Raw genomic sequence first — 25,496 nt, 5'->3', positions numbered from 1 at the left:
GAGCTGCTAGTGTCAGGACTACTCGAGGTGGTGATGAGCCGGGTAGCTGCGGTTCCTTAGCAGGGGCGTGAGACACCGGGTCGGATTATGATGATGATGATAATGGCGTCGACATCCCTACGGGACAACTCGTGTATGGGTTACGCGGTATGAGGGAATGAGGTGAAGAGATAAAGAAAACGAATAACTAAATATATAATATATATTTATATATGCAGTGCGTAAAAGTATAACTAATGGGTCGTTGCGGTTATAGTCTAGTATGAATGCATTTCTAGTTCGCTATAACCAATGGATCTGATACCCATCTGTCACACCCTCAAGATCCACTAACGGAGTTTTACCGTCAGAGGGTGTGAACTAACAGGATCGGAATCATTAGTTATAATCAAACACTATATTTAAAGTTTTCAAAACCAACAAAACATCAAGTCTTAAATGAAATGCGGAAGCGTAAATTGTAAACCTAAGAGTTGCGCCACATAGGACGACTTAAAACCCAAGTTATCAAGGTACAAATTAAAAGAAGTTTTTAAAGCAATAGTGTTTAGCGAATGCATGTCCTATACCGCGCGCCCGCCTCGGCTACCTGAGAATAACATATTAAAAGTGTCAACACAGGGTTGGTGAGTTCACAAGTTTATAGAAATAAATTAAAGCGTTTGCGTTTCCGTTTACGTTACCAGATAGTGTTAACTCAATTATATATCAATAGGTAGCTAACCTATCAAGCATGCGTTACTAAGTGTTCGACACTGAAGCTGACTGTTTATCAATTGCCTTGCCACCATGTTAACCACGACCATGGTAATGTGTTAGCCAAGATTACACCCACTAGACCTACAGTCGAGTTTAGAGTTGGGTGGGGTTTGGCAAACCCAGTAGTACTACTCAACAGTGACTCGCTATTATCTAGGGGTGTGCACAAAACCGAAAAACCGAACCGAAACCAATAAAATCAAATAAACCGAACCAAAAAAAACAAATCGAAATAGAAACCGGTGGTTCGGTTTTCAACTTTAGCAAAAACCGAAATATTGGTTTTGGTTCGGTTTTGAATTTTGTTAAGAACCGAAAAACCGAACCGAACCAAAATAACCATAACATCTTAACCATAATCATTAAAACAAAATCTACCGATGAATATTTGTTTAATTTTAACATATTGTTAATACAAATATATTTGGTTTGCAAGTATGATTAAAAACAAATAATATGTACTTTCGGTTTTGATTTTGAATTTAAATTTCAAATATGTCTTTTATTATCTTTTAATATTTTAATATTTTAGGTTAAAATATTCAATTTTCTATTGATCATTAGTTTAAAGAAAAAAAAATTGCATGCTTGATTTCAATATCTTGGGTCATGTGTTTTTTTCCAAAAAGTTTTGGCTCGACTAGCAAAACCGAAAAAACCGCATTCAAAACTGAACCGAATCCAAAAACCGAAAAAACTGAAACCGAATGGTTTTAAAAAATCATAAAACCGAAAGTTCGGTTTTTGGTTAGGATTTATTCAAAAACCGCACCGAACCGCACCACGCACACCCCTACTATTATCTCAATATTAACCGGTTTGATGTTATGAAGGACTTTAGTTGGTTTGTTGCCACTTAACCTTACAAGTGATATATAAAGAATAACAAAATCTAAAGCGTGGAGTATGTTATCTCCCCCTAATAAAAGCGTTTAAAAAGAGTAAAAGGGGTCGTGAAACTCACTGTTTGCGAAGATAACAAAAAGAATCCGAGAGAGGTGTGCGTCACAGAAAATCCTCACTAGTATTCTAAAACAAAAATGAAATTTTCTAAGTATTTATACTACGAGTGAGTCCCTAGACTCAGCACATAAAACTTATGAATGAGATACGTTTCGTGTTTCGTTTGTGAAATAAGTGCGACTCGACAAACACGTTGATGATAAGCTACAGGCGTGAACAAATATCGTGTCAAGTGTTACTATTGTACATTACTAGTAAACTAACTCCCACAAGGGCAATTAAGTCATACACATAGCAAACATCGATCAACTATGCACTTTTCATGTTAACTTAAGTAATTCAGCAGCTATTTTATCCAGGCAGATTTTCACTCGACAAGATTACTCTATTTAAAAAATCAATACACGTCCAATAAATCACCAAACATCATCACATAATCACACTTGAATTAGGTTTCTAAAAATATTTTTATTATATTTTTATCATATATGGTTTTCTCGCAATGATCAAAACATCACAGTAAACACACAACAGTCATTATCATGCGCAACAGAATGTTATTTGTTATTCCCGTTACATGAAAATCCAATTAATGCAAGACCAATTGGGTTAGATTCCTAACTCAAAATATTAACTTCCAGAAGTGGAATTAACCCGATTGGTCTTGTCGTTTATGATATATCTTAATCGCAAAACAGCCTACCAGTAGGCTTCCCGAATTAGACTTGCACAACATATTTGTAAAATAATAAAAACTAACTTTTACACATCCAAAAATTACAAATTCATACTTTTTAGAAACTAGACTCGACCTACTACATCATATAGTCAATAATTACATCCAAACACAACATTAACATCGAGTTACAGCCATTTAAACGCGAATTCAAGAATCTATCCAGCATCAGTTTTCATCAAAACTCAACATACAATTAACCTATGCACTATAACTTATACATACAACCCTCTAGATGCATAATCCACCAACCATGCATCTCAATTTCACTTTACATAAACAATTAGGGTTTTACTTCAAAGTTCAATTTCAAGAAACATGCAATTAACAATCAATAACAACACAACTAGTTATCAATTCACTAGAAATCATCAACAAACACATAATTAAACCCTAACTCATCATCAATCATCACTTTCAAGATTTAGGGTTTTGATTAACACCTTCAATAGCATAATTAAACTCATAGAATGACTAAAGGGGATGTTAATTACCTATCTAGCACCTTGAATCCTTCACAACAAGCTTGAAATCACTTTGTATGTATGGGTGGGTGGGTTACGGCTGCCAAGAGAGGGAGAGGGGGACAAGAACGATCGTAGGGGGAAAAGAGGGAGTTAGGGTTGGGTAATAATCTGATTATAATATTAATTATGTTACATTTAACCCCCTAACCTTCTAGTTAATCAATTTCTAGCACAAACAAAGCACTTAGTCACATATAACCATATATTATCACAACCTAATACATATTGTACCAAGTACTTGTTTATTATATTTATTATTTGTTCACCAATGGTTTGAGTCGACTCGTGTGTGTTTCGATGAATTTCCAAAAGACTACTTGTGTAGTGATTGTCATACGTCATTTAAACCTTAGTTTAAATGTAATGAGATATGCATTACAGTTTGTGTGATCTTAAGTTTGAATTAACGGAGTTAACCTGAAATTGACGAGTGTCACACACGACCATTATGCGATTTGTTGTTTGCTAATAATATGTTATATGCTGGAAAAATACTGCTATAATATATCTTTTATCTATACAATATATAATACATGAGATATGTGCAAATTCAGACACATACTTTTTAAGTAATTTATAACTCGTAAAACATAAGGTACACCTTCTATAGCATGTAAGATATGGGTCAAACTTGTGAATTAGAAAATATGCATAGAAATATTTACAATATTTCCCCCTCAACTTTATTCAACTTTTGTAAATTTTATAAATTGTTACAACTTTGAACATTCATCTTTACCAATGTATTCTCTTTTATTATAATTGTAACCAACTTCCCACTAACGAATTTCCAACGGCCGTAACTTTTTCATACGTTAATATATTTTCTTTAAAATTACACCAAAATAATAAGCATTTTATTGTCTTTAATTTGGGCATGATATTTCTATAGTTTTTTTTTCAATTAAGAAAATTAACATGTTACGTATTTGCGTTCACAATTCGGTTTTAACGGTTTCTAGTTATCCCGTGAGCCAAACCGTTGGTTAGATTTTTTGTCATTGAAAACCAAAACTGAACCGTCGAAAATTTAATTAACTGATCGGTACTAATGGTTTGATTTCACGCATTGAGTTTCAATAATAAGTTTACAGTCTGGTCCGGTTTTATATTGCCTATTTTTGGTATAAACCATAAACCGAACTGTTTGATATGGCTTGAACATTCAAAAACCAGCTAATCAAAAGTGGTGATTGGTTTAAATGTTTTCAAGGTTTCAAACGAACCTTGAACATCCGTAATTGTTACATGATCACTCGAATATTTGTTTCTCGCCGCATCGCACGGGTACTCGTCTTGTTGATAACATATTAACTGTCCCTTGTACTATTTAATTTCTTAAAACAAAATGTTTACAGATTTAAATGACAAGAGATATAATTGGACTAGTTAATTGAAACTAGCTTTAATACTTTTATGTCTAATGCTGGTGGTTAACCCGATTAATTGAATAACCAAACCATTTTCCTTACTCTAAACATTTTCCGCTATTAACTAATTAAATATTTTGTAAACCTTAAATGTTATAAAATTTTACAAAACATAAAGGCTTAACTTGAATGAACTTTTGATGTAGCACTTTTGCCCAAAGGTGATGAGTTACATTTACCCTATCATTCAAGTATAACTGAAAAGCTTTTGTTAGTTTTACCTAACATGATACAAATGTCTCACTTCTGCCCAAATGTGATTTGTTACATTTTTATTTAGCAAAACTAGCCCGTGCATAATTAAAATAAATGTCCCACTTCTGCCCAAAGGTGATGTGTTACAATTGTTTTGCACATATACTTAAATAAATATTAATTCTGCCCAAAGGTGATTTATTTTTTGTTTAAGTAGAAATTTTAATTATAGTCTATTAGTTTGATGTTAATTGTAAGGCCCCGTTACCGGTAGCCCTACTTTCGTGTTGGATTTACTCATAAACGCAATTCTAAATATCAGAGTTAATTAAAACATTCGCGGAATATAAAAGCTTTCATAAAACATTTCATAACAAACACGTCTTGTCTTAAAACATCATTTTGTCTTTCAAAATAAACGAAACATTAAACTTAAACGTCTTTAGTCTTCCGATGCCAGCTTCTTATTCAGTGCCACGTGTCTCCTCAAGCGAGCTGCCTCATCCTACTCACCTGCGTGCATACTAAAAGTCAGCTACGCTGAGTGAGTTCTAGTTAATCATACACTATACAATACACATAAACTTATATTCTTTCATTCATAATTTCATACTTTCTTACTTTCCTTTTTTGTATTAACTTGCTTTCATATCTTACGTTATAAAGAGCATTACACCCTACATTCCTCGAGTATTATTAGGGCTCGGTACCCTCCTTCCTCGAGTATTACTAGGGCTCGGTACCCTCCTTCCTCGAGTATTATTAGGGCTCGGTACCCTCCTTCCTCGAGTATTATTAGGGCTCGGTACCCTCTTTCCTCGAATATTAGTAGGGTTCGGTTCCCTAGTTCTCGAATATTAGTAGGGTTCGATTCCCTCTTCGTTACCATACAACCATACATCATACCTCGAGTATTATTAGGGCTCGGTACCCTTTTCGTAACTATACAACCATACAACCATCATTTCCTTCTTTTATTAACTTTATCACGTTCATACACATAAGCATACATATCATACTTACCTTATACATAGCGTTACAACCTGACAGTACGTGCAATATCCGAAGATCGTTCACGTACCATCAAGCAATCATTCATACATTTCACATTATCCACATAAGGCATACACTTATCTCTTAGGATAAGCGTATTAACAAACATATTGAGTATGCACACAGCCCCGAAAACATAACACATAAATGGGGCTAGAAACTCACCTGAACACGGTTACGTTCACCGTTAATCGTAATCCCTTTCCTCAGTTGTGCACGGCTGACTGTATAACAAGTATACATATCAATTAACTATCACTACATATATCATCTTTCTAGTCTTAATTACTACCCACAACGAACGGGGGTCCGGGGGCAGCACCCTGGCAGCGGGGTCTAGGGGCGGCAGCCCCTAGCAGGGTCCAAGGGGCAGAGCCCCTGGCTGGGGTCGAGCTGCCAGGCCAGCTTGGAAAAATTTTATTTACATTAACTGTCTTAACACATTTTTCATTAGGTTTTTTTTAATTTATTTTCTAATCGAACTTGGCTTTAGGCGAAGTTAAACCTTAGGCGAACTTAGCTTTAAGCGAAGTTAAACCTTAGGCGAACTTAGCTTTAGGCGAAGTTGTCATCAGGCGAACTTGGCTTTAGGCGAAGTTAAGCCTCAGGCGAACTTAGCTCTAGGCGAAGTTGTCATCAAGCGAACTTAGCCGTAAGCGAAGTTATCAATTAGGCGAACTTGGCCTCAGGCGAAGTTATCGCTTTGAAGGCGAAGTTGCCCAGTTGCAGGCGAAGTTGCCCAGATCAGCCGCTGTTTTGATTTTTATTGAGCATTTTGGCGATTTTAACACCCTTGTTAAGGTTCGACATCACCCACTACGCTTCCCGACCATTTTCGGTCGTATCTACACTATAAAACTTGGATCTTTAAACTTCAAAGATCAAGAATCATACCTTTCTGAGCTTGTTTGGATCTTGTTTAACTTGTTATCACAACTAATCGCTCTCTCTCTCTCGGATCTGGCTCGGTTCTTCCCTCGGCCGGCGGCGGTGTTGGTGTGAGGTGTGTGTGTTTTGGAGTGTAAGAGAATATGGTGAAATGAAAGATATTTTAGAGTTTAGGGGATATTTATATCCCTTAAATCCCATGGACCTAAGGCCCATTCTCATTTAACCCATCTCAATTAATCCAAGTCCATGATCCGCTCCTTACTCGATATCCAATAATTAACGCGAAATCACTAAACATAACTTTCTTTATTCAACATTAAAATTTTAGGATGTTACATTAATTATAGACATATCACATCTTCAATAAAATATAATGATCCTCACATTAATTATCCTTCATTAATCTAATGATCATAAATTTTAATATGTATTATCTTAATATCTCATAACATTACTCACTATAATTTTCTTCTATAAATAGCTATCTCATCCAAATCATCCACTCTATTCTTAAAACACAATTGAATTTTGTCTCATAAAGAGTTTTAATAACATTTAGCTCTTCTCAATTTTAATTATCCATTAAGACATAATATGACTATCCTACTGCTCTTTCTAATAACAATTATTCCATTGAAAACTAGAGCCTAACAAATGGAATGAGTCAATCATAATGTCTATTACGATAATGATAATCAAGAACTTATATAAATAAATGCTATCACTTGAGTTATTATAGATTTTAGTTTTTCATAAGACTAATCAAAATAACTCCCAAGATTCATGCACTCCTTAAGAGTTCTAACTATAAGGTTAGATGGTATTATTGAATATATCATAATGTACAATTATGGCCCCTTAAATTAAGGGCTCACACATGATATTAAGTACAATATTCTAGTACATTGCATACTCAAATTTTCAATAGTACAATTTGGTGCCTTAAAAATCAACTATAATACTCAGAAGTATCAAAGGAAAATGAGTGTGTTGATCAACAACATATGTACAAGAAAAGAAGCATCCGGTACTGGAAAATAAGATGTTATTCAACTCACTACCACTAAAACCTAAAAGAGGATAATTCTAAGGTTCATAGACAAAATACAAGTATTACTTCCAGCTTTAGGTTTCTTAAGGAGAAGTCCCATTGCAAAAATATGCCATTAGATTAGGCATAGACATTACAAGACTATCCATAATTCAAAAGAGCAACCGGCTAAAATTGATAGTTGTATAATAATGATATATAAGTATGCTAATCCTAATATTCCCATTAACACATGATTTGAGTCTAGTTCTATATGTTTACCCTAATTAACAAATAACTAACATGAGTGTTAGTGACAAATTTAAATGTTAAGGTTATTAGAACCATGATAAACTGTCTTTTAATTACACTTTATGATACCTAAAATATTTTGAAGATTAATCAGAATTTAGTATCAATACTTAAGTTACATTATGACAGTTATAAGGTTTGCATAGCCAACATAAAGTCACTCTTACCTTAAACTTTTATATTATTTGTTATCAATATCTGGATTGAAACATTTATAAAATAGAACTAGATGATAATGTATACTTTCACAACTTTTGTTATAATGTAAATAAAAATTTAACAAAAAACAAATTAGACATATAAAATTCATCCATTAAAACCAAATTTCATGAGAAATCATGACATGGTTAATGAGGGTAATTTTTCATATAATCTCATTCTCAGTGATTTTAAATCATGTGTTAGATATCCTAAACATTGTTTGGCTTAAGAAATAATGGGTCCAACAAAAGTTATATTTTACTTACATTAGTGGAACTTATTCACACAAAATATTCAGACATAATTATTTTATCATTTAAAAAGCTATTTATTTGTATCTAGTGTGTCTTCAATTATTCATGGTCTTAAAGAGATCCCTTCATATGTAGTTAATATGATTTGTTCTAAATATGTCCCTAAGTTTCTTATGACACATAAAGGAAATCAAATTAAGTCTAACGTATGTATGACAAATTCCCACATTACGTACATCATTGAAACTTCTCATGTAGTTTTTCCTAGAGATAACAAATATTAGTGGGAGCCTTAAGTGTCTCAATCATAACTTACAAGATTTGCAAGAGGTGGGGAAGTGAAAACTTGATATATCTCAATTGCACCTCTTGTATAAGACACTGCTCCATCACAATACTATTTTATCAAAAATTATCTCTTTAGAATTTACTACTACTACTCTTACAAAAGTTTCATTGTTGCTTAAACGTGGGCATATTCAGATTTCTTAATAAACTAATCCTCACCAAGAGAAACTACAATTTATATTATTAACTTATTTCTCTATTAGAATATATTAGTCTTTAAATATTGGCCATAAGCATGTAAATTTCCCAAAGGTTTCTAAGGACAGTGGGAGCAGTAAAAGTCTTTACAATGACTTGTTAGAAGTACAAGAGGCGGGGGGAAGAGAGTTATTAAATTTTACTCCAATTACACCTCTTGTACACCATACTGCACCAAATCTTACACACTTAGAATCCTGAAAATGATAGCAACCTAACTAAGAGCTAATCCATAAAACTGAGACTTTTAAAATTACCCAATAATCAACTTAGGAGGCCATCTAGGTTTTAAAACCTACTAACACTGATGATTATGTAATCTCCCTAACTAAAGTTGAAATGGATGTTGGAAAGTTTAATGATCATACCCCTTATAATTAAACCATTAGCATCAATCATAATTGACTCCACAAGTCAGGCTAACGTTTTGAGATTTGGTTGAATCACCTAATAGTGTTCATAACTAAACTAAATTCCAATACGAAACGTTAAGTTAGTAAGAAGCACGATTGACTGTAAAGGGTTATATTCAAGGATAAACAAATTATCAAAGAATCTTCTTACCTACATTACAAAAGATTTCTTTAAGGATCATTATTGTTCGAGTAGCTTATAATAGTTAAGAGCTACATTAGATGAACATTAAAATAACTTTCCCTAACAATGGGCTTACATATTTATATGTTCATAAAACATCCTAAAAGTTTTAAACTGAAGGTCAAAGAACATTTAGTCTATAAGTCAATATAATCCATATATGGGTTAATGCAAACATCAAAATGTGATGAAATCTTTATTCAATTATTTTCATCAAATACGAAGTGGATTAATGTAACTACCTCAAGATGAGTGGGAGAAACTAAAAACAAACTTGTCCTAATATAGATGACATTCTTCTGACAAGTATATGTTACATATGTCAAAGCATTGTTCACACATACTTTGATATTATAGATCTCAGAGATATTCCTTACACGTGTAACATACAATACTGCTCTACTTTAGAGGATAATAGGATCACATTGATTATTTCCTCATGCTTCATTAAGTAGAAGCCTTATATAAGTTCAAGTCTATACTCGTTTAGATTTACTCAAAATTGCAACACACTAGACATGTCTAGTTAATGTGAAGCATCTAAAAGAGTACTCAGATATCTTTAAAGGAAATGAAAGACTATAATTTAAAAGAAGAAGTGAGAATTCAAACCGGTAGATTTCTCTAAACTTTATCATTCAGAGATAAGAAAATGAAATTTACGGGATATATTCTTATGTTAGCAGATAAATCTATTTCATGGAGGAGTCATAATGAACTGATAACAACAATCTAAGTTATAATGACATAATGTGTTGATTAATCACAACACAATTAACAATAAATATTGTTGAAAATTTATCAGTGGACTCATAAATTTATTAACTCCATATAAATTATATATTGAAGACTTACTGTGATAAAGTTAGCTACCATGTTTTCTCAAACATTAATAGTTCGAGAGGTGCTGCATTAAAATTCAATATGAAATTAATTATTCGTTTATAAACGAATTGAGGAATCTAAATTTTCGTATCGAATACATTCATGATATGCTTAAGGATCCGATAACTAAAAGTCTCACCCACAAATATTATGAATGCGCTTATAATAATGACGGATTATTGATGACTATGCGCAACTGCATATCATACTATGAATGATTAACTATTAAATTTCCTCATCAGTTTTGATTTTATACGTCTCTTAATATGTTCTGCATGCATAATAACATATAGACAAATTATTAAACAAATCAAACGTTTGAAGGGCTTACTTCGAAATTTTGATCATAAATACTTAGGTTTTAAATAAGGAGTATAGTATGATTAATGGGGGTCTTGAGCTGATGTTCAATTCAATGATTGTATTTCTCTGCTCCAGTTTAAGTTTAAAGCTTAAATGAGTGTTAACTCCTGATCAGGCTTATCTAATACTCATAATAAATGATTACTCGACCAAGTGGGAGAATGTAAGAATAATATATATATATATGGCCATTATAATCATTTATATTATAATAGATCAAAATATATTAATTATACCTTATTATATATTAGTTTGGTAATTTTTGATGGGCCATATTACCTATAATTAACTAATAAAAGATTTCCCCTTGGGTGTATATAAAGAGAGATAAATGTTAACATCATAACCTAATCACACACACATACAATTTTGTGTGCCTCCTCTCTCATAAAACCGGGTTTCTCTCAAGAACCCTAATACCATCCTTAACTATACATCCTAAACGGGAACTCGACCAAGCTGACAACCATGTCGTCTACATCCTTCTCTGTTGCGGTTGCTACTCTCCATGCTGTAACAGGTTCATATGTTTAATATTTATCATGTTTTATATTCCTTACATAAAGAACTGAGCAACACTATTATGATAACCAAATAATCAAACCGTTTATAACTGAACCAATTGGTTTTGAAAATCTAAAACCGAAACATCACTTATATGTTCTCGTTTTGCCTATTTCAAACCAAATCGTCTCATACTCACCCATAAATCTCTTTCCTACAATTCATTATCTGATTATTATGTTCTTAATTTTATAACAAAATCAAGCAATAGCTTAAATTATAACAAAAAAAATATATAAAAAAAAGATTGTATCATCAACTAATTCATATGATGGAAAAGGAAAGGTTCAATTTAAGTAGAGAGTAACTCCAAGTGATGGCATGTTACCATGACTATAAGTCCATGGGGTATACTCTAACCTCTACATGGGTTAACATGACATGACATTTTAAATATGGATTAAACCACTACTCACTTGTATTAAGTGTGTTAAAATGACCCATGAATTATGCGTCTAACAGGTTAAAATGAACAATATGTATTAATTACTAATTGTTTAGTTATTATTTATTTTGGTAATTAAACTAAATGTTTGATTTTAAATTAAATATTAATAGAAGAGAGATAGAGTTAAATGAGTTAAAACATTTCCTTTGGATGACATGGAGTGAAAGAGAAAAAATAAGTGATGTGAAGCTTATGTGGAGTTAGAATAGGTTAGAGTATACCTCATGACCTAACCAAGACCATTAATCCAAACGTCATACATGTTAATTGTTATTAGGCCCCATTCAACCATTTGCACCAGACGTCACACATTAATTTGGTCAAGTTGTTTAATATGCAATTATTAATTTATTTTTTATACGTACTTAACAATTTTAAGTAAACTTTTATCTAATATTTTTCCTGCAATGTGGTGAAAGTATTTTTTTTTTCATTTCTCATACTTATATAAGGGGCTAATTCAAAATTTGAAACCACTTAAAGATATGCTTTAAGAAATATGTTTGCATTTTGATTATAATATGTTACAATTTATATTGTTCTATAAGTTTCTTGTTAATTCAAATGGTGTAATAAGTCACCTGCTTTAAAGACATGGTAAGCTAATAATCAGAATTCCTTGTTGAAGATTTCACAAATAATTTAAATAAAAAAGTTTATCACCACATCATGAACATTTATAATTTAAGGGTGATAATGGTTTGATTCGATTCGGCTATGCATTTAAAAAGAACAAATATCCAATATTTCAGAGTTCAAATTTTTATAACTCGGTTTTGCTTCGATTAATTTAGTTATTGGAAAAATAGTCTGGTTAATTATTTGAAGTGATCCAATTAACTATGTTTTTGGTAAAATAAATACTTAACAATCCTTTTAATACACAAAAGAGATTAAGTTGCCACTTATATATTACTTACTAGGTTATATACCCGTGTACAACACGTGTTTAACAAATTTAAATTTATAAACATTAGAAATATAAATAATAAAAAGTCTTGATAAACAAATTTGAGTATTAAATATAAAATGTATAAACATACATTCCGGTTAAATAATATATCTATATTTTTAATAATATATTTATCACAAAACATGCAAAATATTAAGTGATCGAACAAAAAATAAATGTTTGTTAAACAATTAAGTTGAATAATAAATACAGTAATGCATAATCAACCCAAATCTAGAATATTGAATTAGTTGGTCTTCTAAAATGGAACCGTACTTCGTCTCTTAAAAGTTGGTGCAATTTTTAGATATGTTTGCCAACGGAAGATTTTCTGGGCATTCTTCACATGCTTTGGTTTTACATTGTTGTTAGGTAGTGCGGGCCTATAAATAAAGTAGCAAGAATTCTCTTGGAGATGTTCTTCAAACTTGAGAAAGTAAGGTTTGAACACGCTTACTTCATTCCTGAAAATTTAACCTAGTTGTGATAGCTGAATAATAAATAAATAAATAATGATGTCAAATATTTACAGGGTCGTCTCAACGTGCCCGGAGGCCTAAACCGAGACAAAATTTTGAGGCCCTTTTGACTAACGATTTTTTGCTTTCCATTTGACAATTTTTAACCCAAAAACCATATCAGACATATAAATCTATCTTCATGTCATAAATGTTAAATAAATAAAAGGGATTACTCCATAGAATAGTAACCAACTTTGAAAGTTGTTCCAATCAGGTCACTGAACTTTCATTTTTGTTCCAATCCTAGATATTTTACTTGGATAGCAGGTAATCTAGGTTTTTTTTAAAATTTTTTAATGTTTTTACTTTATATAATAACTTTTAAGCGAAAATTAGTATAAATGCGATATATAATTTTAAAATTTCGAAAATTTGCAAAAAAAAGTTCGGAAAATTGAGGTTCGGGTTAGAACGGGTCAAGGTCGGAACGGGTCAAAACGGGTTCCGGGTCAGTTTTTTTTAAACCAACGAATCAGCCCGTTTTCAACACGTTACAGCTCGTTTTAACAACAAAAGCTCGTTTAAACGATTTTATTCAGTTCGTTTCAGCACTTAACAGCTCGTTTAAGCAATTTTTAGTTTGTTTCAGCACCTAACAGCTCGTTTAAGCGATTTTAAGTTCGTTTCAGCATCTAACAGCTCGTTTAAATGATTTTTCAGTTCGTTTCATCACCTAGCAACTCGTTTAAGCGATTTTTCAGTTTGTTTCAGCACCTAACAGCTCGTTTAAGCGATTTTTCAGTTTGTTTCAGCACCTAACAGCTCGTTTAAGCTATTTTTCAGTTTGTTTCAGCACCTAACAACTCGTTTAAGCGATTTTTCAGTTCGTTTCAGCACTTAACAGCTCGTTTAAGCGATTTTTCAGTTTGTTTCAGCACCGTTTAAGCAATTAGGTGGTAAGTCCACTTCAAAGTTGGTTACTATTTTATGAAGTAATCCCTAAATAAAACTAAATTGTTTAACTCACATGATGAAGGGATTATTGTGGCCAACTGTGTATTCTTCACTATTTTTATTTTCTTTTATAATACTAAATCCTTAAACTTATGGTGGCCCTGGAAATTTGGAGGCTCAAGGTTGTTGCCTTACTTGGCTGACCCTAGAGCCGAAATTGAATAATTACATAATTTGTTGTGTATGGTAATTAATAAAATATTACAAAATATGATGATCAATGCAGGAAAACAAAAAAATATACTTTGATGATAAAAATGTTTTATCAAAAGATGTAGAAGAGTTAATCCTATATGTTTTTGTCATCATGTTATGGTATTTATAACATTATAGAATTATGAATCATTTAATGAGTTAATTGATAAGTTGGAAAGAGAACAATTTTTTTGAGTATGAATCAATCAATTTATTTTTAAAGGATTACATGTAATTTAAAAAAATATATCCTTAATTTGATTAAAATGTCAAAAATATGCAATTAACATTAATACTTGAAATTTAAAATTCAAACATAATATGAGGTGTAATTAGCAATATTTAAATCTTTGTTGAATCTTTTTAATTTAGAGAAGTATAATTATGGCGTAAATTACGGAAATATCATAATTAGGAGTTTATGTTTAAATAAGTAAGATATAGTGTATGTTTAAAGTAGTTGACTCTAATTAATAAGTAGAATGACAAAATACTAAATTATAATAGCTATTTATATATGGTATATATTCTGTTAATTGAGCCGGGTATGGATATGAACCGAGTTTGTAAAATGAGTGTGGTGGGAGGCGGGAAATTAAGAGTAATAGTGGGCTAGATAGAGGACATGTGGCATAAGGAAACCTTTATTTATTAATTAGTATAGATTAATATTCGTTGTCATCAGGTTATATTGGGTAATTACTTGTGGACTAAATGAAAAATCATGATAAACATTTAATACGAGTTAAGAGATGCGAGACACACACTAGCTCAATACTATAATAATTTTGGTACTAACGAACCACTAAGGTTGTAGGGGAGAAAAACCTAGACCATGGGGACTCTAAAGAGGCACCGCTCTAGCGACTTCAGGGGATGGCTCGTTGTGGGAGCCAATGGGTGACACCCCTATCCGTGGTCACGTTGACCCAACATGGATTTCTCAAAGTGATTTATCGGAAACACGTCAAATCGATATGAATGGTTAAAAGTTGCATGAAAATGACCATAAAAAATATATCAGTAGCGAGTTAATATTGATTGGTAGACACTAAGGGGGTGTTTGGGATTGCTTATTTTCATCAACTTATAACTTATAAACTTTTTGAAAAACAAAAAGGTGTTTGGGATTGCTTATATTATGAGAGGAAAAATTCTATAAGTTACACTTTTGTAACTTATTAACTTAATAAAAAGTTATAAGGAGGCAAAGTATGGAATACCAAACACCCCCTAAGGAATACCAAACACCCCCTAATTTATTAATATTCGGTTGAAACTAAGTCCACTGCCGACAACAACTTAGTCTACAACAACTTAGTTTAGTGGTAAGTGGTAACAACTTTGTTTATTGGTAAGAAATGAAATTAGGTAACAACTAAGATGTGGTAGCAGCTAGTTCTATTTCGGTAGGAACTTAGAAATTCGATCGCAACAGGGTTACCAATCCATGCATCGATGGATTTTCTAATGGTGCTTTCCTACTAATGTAATTATAGTGGTTACACTTCAACCTATATATAATTTTCACAAAAAGGTTATGAAGGTTCATCTAAACCATTGTAATGATTTGCCCTTAATATAGATGAATCATCTGGTTTAATTTCAAAACATCAAATTTACACTTTGAATTTTAGAAAAGAACTTATCATATTTTGTAGAAACATTTATGTCTGGTTTAACAATTGATTTCGTACATTTACTAAATACTTTAATCTAAAAGTAAAATTAGATGATTCAGAAAACTATAAGTTATACCGTACTTATGTAAAAATGAAACCTACACTTACATAAAAATTATGCTAAAATTGATACCATAAGTAACATATTATTTACAAAATAGCAAAGAGTATAAAGGTTGATGTTGATCATTGACTTTAATTTAAAAAAAAAATCGGTTAATTATCTTCATATAACCAAATTGAATAATAATGGTTGGTTAAAAAAAATTTATATATGTTTAATATATATTAATTTGTAAATGGTAGTTGTCTCACATTTATCTACTATTCATACAAATAATATTTTTATATTAGATTTTAGTTAACAAATAAAATATTATTTTATGTATGTTAGTTGTTAAAATATTTATTTTATATTTTTTAAAAAGTTACTGTAAAGTTTCTCAACTTTTATAATAGAGTGCCGTGACGCAAAGACAGTGACTTGGTTCGATTACGATGGTTTTACACAGTGGTGCAAAGACGTTGAAGAAGTAGACGTTAGGGGTGTCACAACCGCATTCCCGTCACCCATCGGCTTTTACGGTCATTATGTCAATTAGGTTAAATATACATGGTCTATATAAACCCATCGATATACAAATAAGTATATCATACCGGCATCTCTTTAAGTCCTCGACGCGAAGTGCGAGTTGTATTACTAAACTATCAACTTTTGCTATCAAATTTTTGTTCTTTAAACTTTAGCCACCAAAATTTCACGTCTTTACATTTTCGGCATAAGACTTTTAACATTTCAACTTTGTTAACAAAACTTTTCTTTTTTAATGGTATCGTATTGAATCAAACCAGTAACGACCAAGTTACCACAGCGTTCCACTGCAACACGCTTGTTAAGCAGCTACAAATAAAGAGTTTGAAACTTTGGATCTTTTCGGCTTTTCAGCGAGGTAGCCGATGTAGGCGTTAAGGTTCCTTTGTAAATCCAGTAAAAGAAATGGGATCTCTAACTTCTTAGATGATCTAAGTATGAGCTTCTCTGTTTTTTATTTGATTTGATTTGATTTTTAAATTATACTTCTACAATAACTGTGTAGCGACCAGCCTTAATACTGGTTGTTGGAATCTCAAGATCTACCATTAAAATGACAACCACTTGAGGTCCACGCTTAAGTCTAGCATTTACTTTTAGAATTTCAAACTTTTCACTTTTATTGTTAGATATCAATTTGGTAAATTATTTATATACTTTTTGTATAATAGTAACATTTGTTTTATTATATTCTCAACTTCTCATATTTAATAAGGCATCATCTCATTCCATTCACATGAATTTCATAAAACAGATATTTAATTTATATCAATTTGGAATACATATTAATGCAAAAAAACATGTAACTGAAACTCTTGAGTATGCCTTTTACATATTAAATTAAATAGTCTTTTCATTATAATTACATAAAAGCAAAGGGTTAGTAATAATAATAATAGTCCGTATATTATATATCACAAGTTGAGTTTTACAATCGATAACAGTAATAAATTAGCTTTATAAACGTGATAGTAACACATTAACTTTTGAAGTGTTGTTTTAAATAATTAATAAAAATCAATAGTTAGTTTTTAAGTTGTACCCACCGACTGGTCTCATCTATATCTCCGTTGCTGTTGAGGGCGTCTTTGGGGATTCTGTACCCGGGTTTCATTTATGAACCCTAGGTGACGGCGGAGGTACGATGGTGATGTTGTGCGAGTGGTTATTGCAACTACACATTCTTCGTGTTCCAATTTGATTGCGACATCAAAATTTTTGTGCATGAGGAATTTAGGTATAGTTGTACTTGAGATTATCGATTATGCAATTTGTGAATTGTGATCGAGTCAGTGTATTTATTTGCTATGGGCCCAAAATTAAGAAATTGAAGGTTGAATCTGGAATTGGTGTTGTAATGTGTATGCCAAATCCTTTCTATTAATTATTAAAGTTGTTGATTGAATTTTAGTTTGGATTTTTAAAATTATCTGACCTCACATGTCCCTCAGTTTAGTTTAGTTTAGTTTAGTTTCTTTTCTCCTTATCCTTATTTTAGTTGCTAATTTAATATATGATAAGTTGAGAAACAAGTTCAACTTTTGCCATGCCTTTTCCTAATGGAATTCTAATTTAGTTGTTAAGCATGCCCTTTTCCTAATGGAATTCTAACTTTTGCCATGCCTGTCCAAATATTGAGCCTATAATTTACATCAACAGCAGAAATAAATGTGTGAATTATTAAAATCGAAATTTGAATTGGGTTTTTGCAGGTGGCTTTAATCAGTGGACAACTTCCTGGTCGTAGGCTTAATGTTGTCACAAATGACAATGCTATCCACTTATTCTAAACCTCAGCCTTTCCTCTTCACATGGTGAGAATTTTGGTTAGTTAAAACTTGAGTTAAATTGTTAATTAATTAATTCTATGTATTTGATGATGTGCAGGTGTTAATATCCATCCAACTTATGAGAAGGAGTGTTTGATTTAATTGATAGCGACACATCTTACAGGTTATTCTCGATGTTTAGTAAACTGGTTTGTGTTTGTTTTTTGGTGACTTATATCTAAATCAGTGATACATTACGGTTTGGCTTTGTGGTTAGCCTTGAAGTCTTGAACGCTATTGTATCCCAACTTTTCTAATGTTTTTACTTACCTGTTGACCACATTATTAAACATAGAGTGCAGCCTTTGGTCTTAGTCGCATTGCATTTTGGTTTACAGTTCATATTATTGACATAGTTGTGATGGTAGCCGGAGCTTAATTAATAGCTTGAATGGGTTAAAGCCTGCAATTGGGTTTAACGGGATAATGTGTTAAAAAACCCCTTTGATTATTAAAGTTGTGATGGTTTTTCGAGCTTTATAGGCGATAATGTTGTCTGAGCCTCTTAGGTTCCTATTTTCTATTGCTTGAATGGGTTAAAGACTGTAATTTTGTCTAACGGGTGAAAGTGTGAACCCATAGGGTTCAACCAAACATAATCACTTTAGCTAAAAGTTTTATAGGCGATGATGTTATGTGAGCGTTTTGGTTCTTTTAACTAGCTTCAAATGAGTTCAAGACTTTAATTGTGTTAAGTGTGTAAAGGTGCAAACCCGTCAGCTTCAACTAACACCAACCCCTTTTGGTAAACGGATTAGTAGTTTTCTCTTTTCTCTCGGCTTGGTACCGCCACCACCTCCACCCCCGCAACGCGGGGGGTTAAAATTCTAGTTAAATTTAAAATAAAAACTAAAATGGTCAACTGACTCAACTTGACTTGACCCACTTTAACAGGAGCCCATAGACTAACATTAAAAATCCTAAGTTGACCCACTTTTATTTTATTTTATTTTATATTTGTCACAACTCACAATTACTCAATTTACGTTTTTTTTACAATAAATAGTAGTGATAAACGTACTTCTAAACAATATAATATGGTTAAATAATATATAGTCTCCGCTAAAAGTTAAGTTAGTAACTATATAATCTCATTTTTGTCAGCTTTTAAATTCTAAAAAATAACTTTGTTTCTGCTAAAAAGTAATTATTTTTTTAAATTCTAAAAAATAACTAAATGTTCTGAAATTTATTTACTATTTATTAAATTCAGCTAACAGATTGGAATGTTTGAACTAAAACCGTGCATATGAGATTTCCCTTAGACATTGAATTGTCATGCAATATCACTTTCAAAATGTATATTGACATACCTGATACCTTGTATCAATATATTATGCTTGTGCTAAAAAATATATATCATGTTTAGCTTCATCTTGAATTCTTGATTACATGGCATGCATGATTAATCAAACATAGACACAAAGCTAGCATGTCACTAATTGGTAGCCTGCTTAATTGATATACACTTAAATTTGCACACATAAACTAACAAGAGTTTACTATTTACTTACAAGAAACCGAATGAACAATATTTTGCGCTGATCTTTAGGGAGACCATGAAAGTCGCTAATAAAATTTGATTAGAAATACAACACAAAGACAAAAAAAGAGTCAAAACTAGACTTACAAGCCATCTTCCACTACAAGAAAAAGGACTTTTAACGGCGACAAATGTCGCCGCTAATACACTCTAAAGTCGCCGCTAATGTGTCGGCAGGAATGCCTCGTCACTAATACCTCCATATCCCTGCTAAAGTGTATTTGTCGCCGCTAAAAAGTTGGTGCCACGTGGTATAGATGTCGTCGCTAATAGTTTTGCCACGTCATCTCCGCGCCATGTCATCCTAGTATTAGTGGCGACCTTTGTCACTGCTAAAAGGCACATTTGGTCAAAACTATTTTATTTTTAGCGACGACATTGTCACCGCTAAAAGTGAACATTGCCCGTAATGCAGTTTTTGCTTCCCCCCCTGTAATTTCCATCTTTTTTATTCAATAATCTGCATATTTTTTTGGATTTTGATACAAAAGCACTAATTTATAAAAACACACCATTTGTCTGAAACATACATAAAAATCACGGTTATCTTGTCTAGTTAACATAAAACCACTAGTCATCATCCACATCCAAATATCTTGTCTAGTAACATCTTACCATAAAACTCCTAATTTATATCATCATCCCCATCGCTATCGTCACTACTATCTTCGTACGTCAAGCGTGATGACTTTCTCGAACTCATAAACTCATCAAAACAATTTATGAAGGTCGGGTCTTGAAACATTAGCTTGATTTGATCCTACAATATGAATGAAGTATACAAATAGTAAGTTAAAAACAAAAACACTTCACACGAATACAAATATGTTTACAAGCATAGAGAATCAAGAACCAACTTGGAAACTTTCGGTAACTCGTTTAAGCAAAAACTAGTTTGAAACTAATCCGTTTTAAAACCATTGAACCTCTGTAACTTTATCACACATTTTCCAGCAACTAAGTATCATAATTTGTTTGTATAAAAGTATTATGATGAAGCTAAAATAGTAGTATAAAAAACCGTGCCTTGAAACACCCGAAAGCGACACATAAGTGATCCGTTTGATCAAGAAATGAACCTTGTAATCTAGTTATTGTTATGATATCGTTTTAACAGTCCCACACACATTATTTAATGACATATAATCTGACCCGGACATGTTTGATGTGAAAATATAAATTTAAAACCAAATTATGTCCTTAACGGGTGAAAATCGGGTAAGTACAAGTAACAACTCAAAGTAACATTTTTAAAATTCTTGAAATATTAAAGCAAGTCATTTTTATAATATATCATGTCTGAACTAGTTGATGTTAGTAAATAAGTGAGTTTAACCCGTGTCATAGGCTGAGTTGGTGCATGCCCCTCTTTTTCATGAGCCGAACACGTCGATGTAAATTCTAAAGGCCGTTTGTGCCCGATCCCTCTAATAACCCCGCGTCGGGAACCCATCTCCTTTTCAAATTCTGCAACTTCATTTACTTGTGACGGGCCACCTTCTTCACCAAGGGTCTGAGTTTGAATCTCATACTCCCGCTCTAAAGCATGCTATATTTTACAAAGATGCTCTTAATAGCTTTATTTATATGTGTATATATAAATAAATATATGTTACATATAAAGTATACTTTAAGTAAATAATTACATAAAGATTGGAAAAATACTTCATATAGTTCCTGACTTCTTGACAGCTATGAAGGACAAACTATTATGTCTTGTGTTTTTCGCTTGGAGAAAGTTGTTTGATCTTCGTTGCGCTAGCCGGGAGACATTTAGACTCAAACAACCACAACTTAGTTTTTTCAATAACAACATCCTAGTTTCTGTCTGGGTGATTGAACTTAGTCTGAACATCTTGAAGGTACATTTAACAAAATGATAAAGCTTCGTCAGCAACATAACCTTCAGCTATACACCCTTCTGGCATTGCCATATTTCTAACATAGTTTTTTAGTTTTTTCATATATCTTTCAAATGGATACATCCATCTCATAAACACTAGACCTCCGCGAATCGCTTCATCAGGTAGATGCAAAACTAAATGAATCATGATGTCAAAAAATGCTGGAGGATAGATCATCTCTAATTTGCACACGATTGTAAGAATGGTATACTTCGCTTTCTTCATATCCTCCACCAATAGTGTTCTGGAGCAAAGTTGCTTAAAGAATGTACAAAGATCCGCTATCGGTGTATAAGTATCTTTGACCAAAAACCCTCTAACCCCAATCGGTAGCAAACGTTGCATGAGAATATGACAAACATGAGATTTCAACCCATTAATGTTGGTATTGTTATTTGTAACTCTTTTGCTCATATTAGACCCAAACCCATCTAGCATTTTAACATCTATTATAAACTGACAGGAAAGCTTTCGATCATTGACATTGAATGGATATTTTGGGTTGGGCCTGAAAAACTTATTACCCCCTTTTTTTTGCAACCATTGCTTCTTCCGAATCTTTAGATTTGCCAAGTTCGACTCCTGCGTTTGTCGTGTCTTTAGTCTTATCGTCCATTAGAAGATTACCTAGCAAACTTTTGCACACGTTTTTTTCTATATGCATTACATCTAAGTTATGCTTTAACTGCAAAGAAGGCCAATACTCAAGTTAAAAAAATGCTTCGTTTGGACCAGTTCAACTCGAACTCTTCCCATTTTTTTGTAACACCTCCAAAATCTGGATGCTTTTCGGGTAGACGATGGAGTAGACGATCAAGTTGAGCTTTTATGTCAGCATCACTAAAATGTTTCGGAGGGGGTCTTTTCTCGGGTTGCCTGTTAAAGTACAAACTTGTTCTTCACGAATGGTTAGCATCAAGGAACCTTCGATGACCCACATATACAACTTTATTTGTTACACGTATTGAAGGTGTGTCTTCGTTGCAAGTCGGGCATGCTTTGTAGCCTTGCCCGCTCCAACCTGATAAACTGCTACGAGCTGGAAAGTCGTTTATGGTCTATAATAATGCCACCTTCATTGTGACAAATGTGTTTGTCGCCGCATCATTAGTACGTACGCCTGACAGCCACAGATTATTAAGCTCATTAACCAACGACCTAAATAAAACGTCTATGTCTTTCCTGGGTGATTCAAGGCCATGAATTAACAAAGTCAACATGAATGAGGGCTCTTTTATGCATAGCCGTGGAGGCAAATTATACGTGGTGAGCATTACAGGACACGTGATATGAGCCGAACTCATGTTACCAAATAGATTAAAACCATCAGCTGCAAGCCCTAGGCGAACATTTCGAGGTTCACTCTAGAAGTTAGGGTACTTTTTATCAAATTTTTTCCACGAAGATCCATCAACATGATGACGCATCGTATCCTCTTATGCCCGTCCGATACTGTGCCAAATCATATCTTTTGCTGTTTTCCTTGAACAATACATACACCATAGTCTGGGGGTTAAAGGAAAGTATGGTAACACCTTGTGGAGGTACCTTATTTCCATTTGTGTTTGTATTGATTGTAACATCACGTAAATTTCGAGTTAAAAATGTCAAGTTTCCAAAGTCAAGGGATTAATCTTGCCAAATTCCAAATCCAAAGGTTTAAATAAAAATTTTGTTTTCTTGTCCTATCGCGATACGCGATGGGACAAAGGACAAGGCCAACGCGTATCGCGAAGAGCCTGGTCAAATGATTCTAGAAGAAGTCAACGGCGATACGCGAACAATCAAAGACCGAAGTCATCGCGTATCGCGATGACATGGCCTGACAGGTTGTGACACGTGTGCCACGTGTTAGTCAGTGGCACAACATCACGCCACATGTCACCACGTGGCACTGCGTCCGTCACGTGGCGCCACGTGGTAAGCCTACTTGGTGACTGGCCAAGCCTACATCGTGATACGCGACGGGCTTGCCAGGGAAGCCGTCGCGTACCGCGACAGGCTCCAAAATTTGCCTAAATAGAAGGCCACGGGTTCTTGCTTCTCACACCTCAAAACACACAAACAACTCTCTCTAAACATTGGGAAGCGTGCCCACGATCCACCTCAATAAGTGTGTCCCGATTCCTTGTTTTGCGTGCCGACATCGAACCACGTAACGACCTCGTAAACCGTGCCGACCCGAGACGACCCGGCATCCCGCCTTGAAGTGCGTACCGACGAGTTTTGAAGACCGGCGTGTCTCGATTTGCGAGCCGAGGAGTTGTTTGTCACACCCGGCCCTGAACGGCGGAAACAGCCGGGCGCGCGCGAGTGGGGATTGATAATTAAGCACGGGTCATTGCAAACATTCAAAGTAAGATTTTCATTGCGCATGAAATGTTTAATACAAATACATTACATTGTTTAAAAATTACATAAAAACATCCAAGTATAAAAACTGTTGAAGATTTCCACGCCATATCCCCTTGCGCGGCGGGAACAACCGCGCGCATCGAGGGGATAGAACTAAAATCTTCCAAAAAGCTAGTTTTAGATGTTCAGCGTGAGGTGCTCTAAGTGTGACTCCATGCGCTACCTAGTTATCTCCTGAAAGACACGTAAAACATTTGAATCAGTATAAACTGAGTGAGTTCACAAGTTTTAGTAACTTGATAAATCGTATTGCATCATAGTCTTGATAAAAATCATTCTGAAACATAATTCTGATAAAATCGTTCCGCGGGCTACGCGCGAACATTTCTGGGAATCGTGCTCGTCTGTGTAAGTGGCGCTGCCACTACGAGCGAAATAAGTAATACCGTCCCGCGGGTTACGCGCGGACACTTCTGAAAAACCGCGCTCGTCTGTGTAAGTGGCGCTGCCACTACGAGCGAATAATACCGTCCCGCGGGTTACGCGCGGACGTTGTGCCGGAAAACAAGGCGCTCGTCTGCGTAAGAGGAGCGACCTCTACGAGCGGGCTCAATCCCATAGTACTGCCCCGTGACATGCTAGGCACTCGTCTGTGTAAGAGGTGCGACCCCTACGAGTGGGTGGATCAAACCAGCAGTCCCTACCCTTAGAGTTCCAATGGTAAAGTGATCACTTACTCGTATCGCACTCTTATCGAAAACCATAGATAACCGTTTGCATTGCTCGTAAATATACCATAATGAAACATTATTTAAACACATAATTGCTTGCATTGCTTGTAAGAGTATCATGATAAGACATAATTTAAGTACGTGTCCCTCGCCCCGAAAACAGTTTAAAAATAGTGAAAACAGTGAAAATAGGGGCTGTGAGACTCACCTGTGGTTCTTGTTAAGGGATTAATCGAGATTCGGGTTTTCTTGGTGTTGGCCTCGGAATTGAAGGTCTAGTAACAGGATCGGAAATGAAAACAACGGATGCTTGGGAGATGATTAGTGCAAGTTTGCAGTTCTTAAGAGAGAAGTTTGAAGTGTGTTTGGGTGATAATTTGGGTTACATATTTATAGGCAAGATTTAGGGAACACAATCCCTTGCTTTAGGGGGGTTGTAATCTTTTCATATCTAGGTGTAATGATGATAAAGTATGGAAATTAT

The 25,496-nt window shown here is 33.6% G+C and overlaps 1 long non-coding RNA gene across 1 annotated transcript; it reads left to right on the top strand.

Moving 5' to 3' along the window:
- Positions 1-17,806: 17,806 nt before the first annotated feature.
- LOC143629913 (uncharacterized) lies at positions 17,807-18,943 on the top strand. The gene is made up of 3 exons (XR_013153046.1): positions 17,807-17,895; positions 18,363-18,464; positions 18,538-18,943. It is a non-coding gene; the product is annotated as an uncharacterized LOC143629913 (long non-coding RNA).
- The last annotated feature ends 6,553 nt before the right edge of the window (positions 18,944-25,496 follow it).

The sequence above is a fragment of the Bidens hawaiensis genome, unplaced genomic scaffold (assembly GCF_021521415.1).
Source record: "Bidens hawaiensis isolate Kalapana, Puna unplaced genomic scaffold, B.hawaiensis_p1.1 tig00005482_1, whole genome shotgun sequence".
Lineage (NCBI taxonomy): Eukaryota > Viridiplantae > Streptophyta > Magnoliopsida > Asterales > Asteraceae > Bidens > Bidens hawaiensis.
This window is presented reverse-complemented; position numbering and strand designations above follow the sequence as displayed.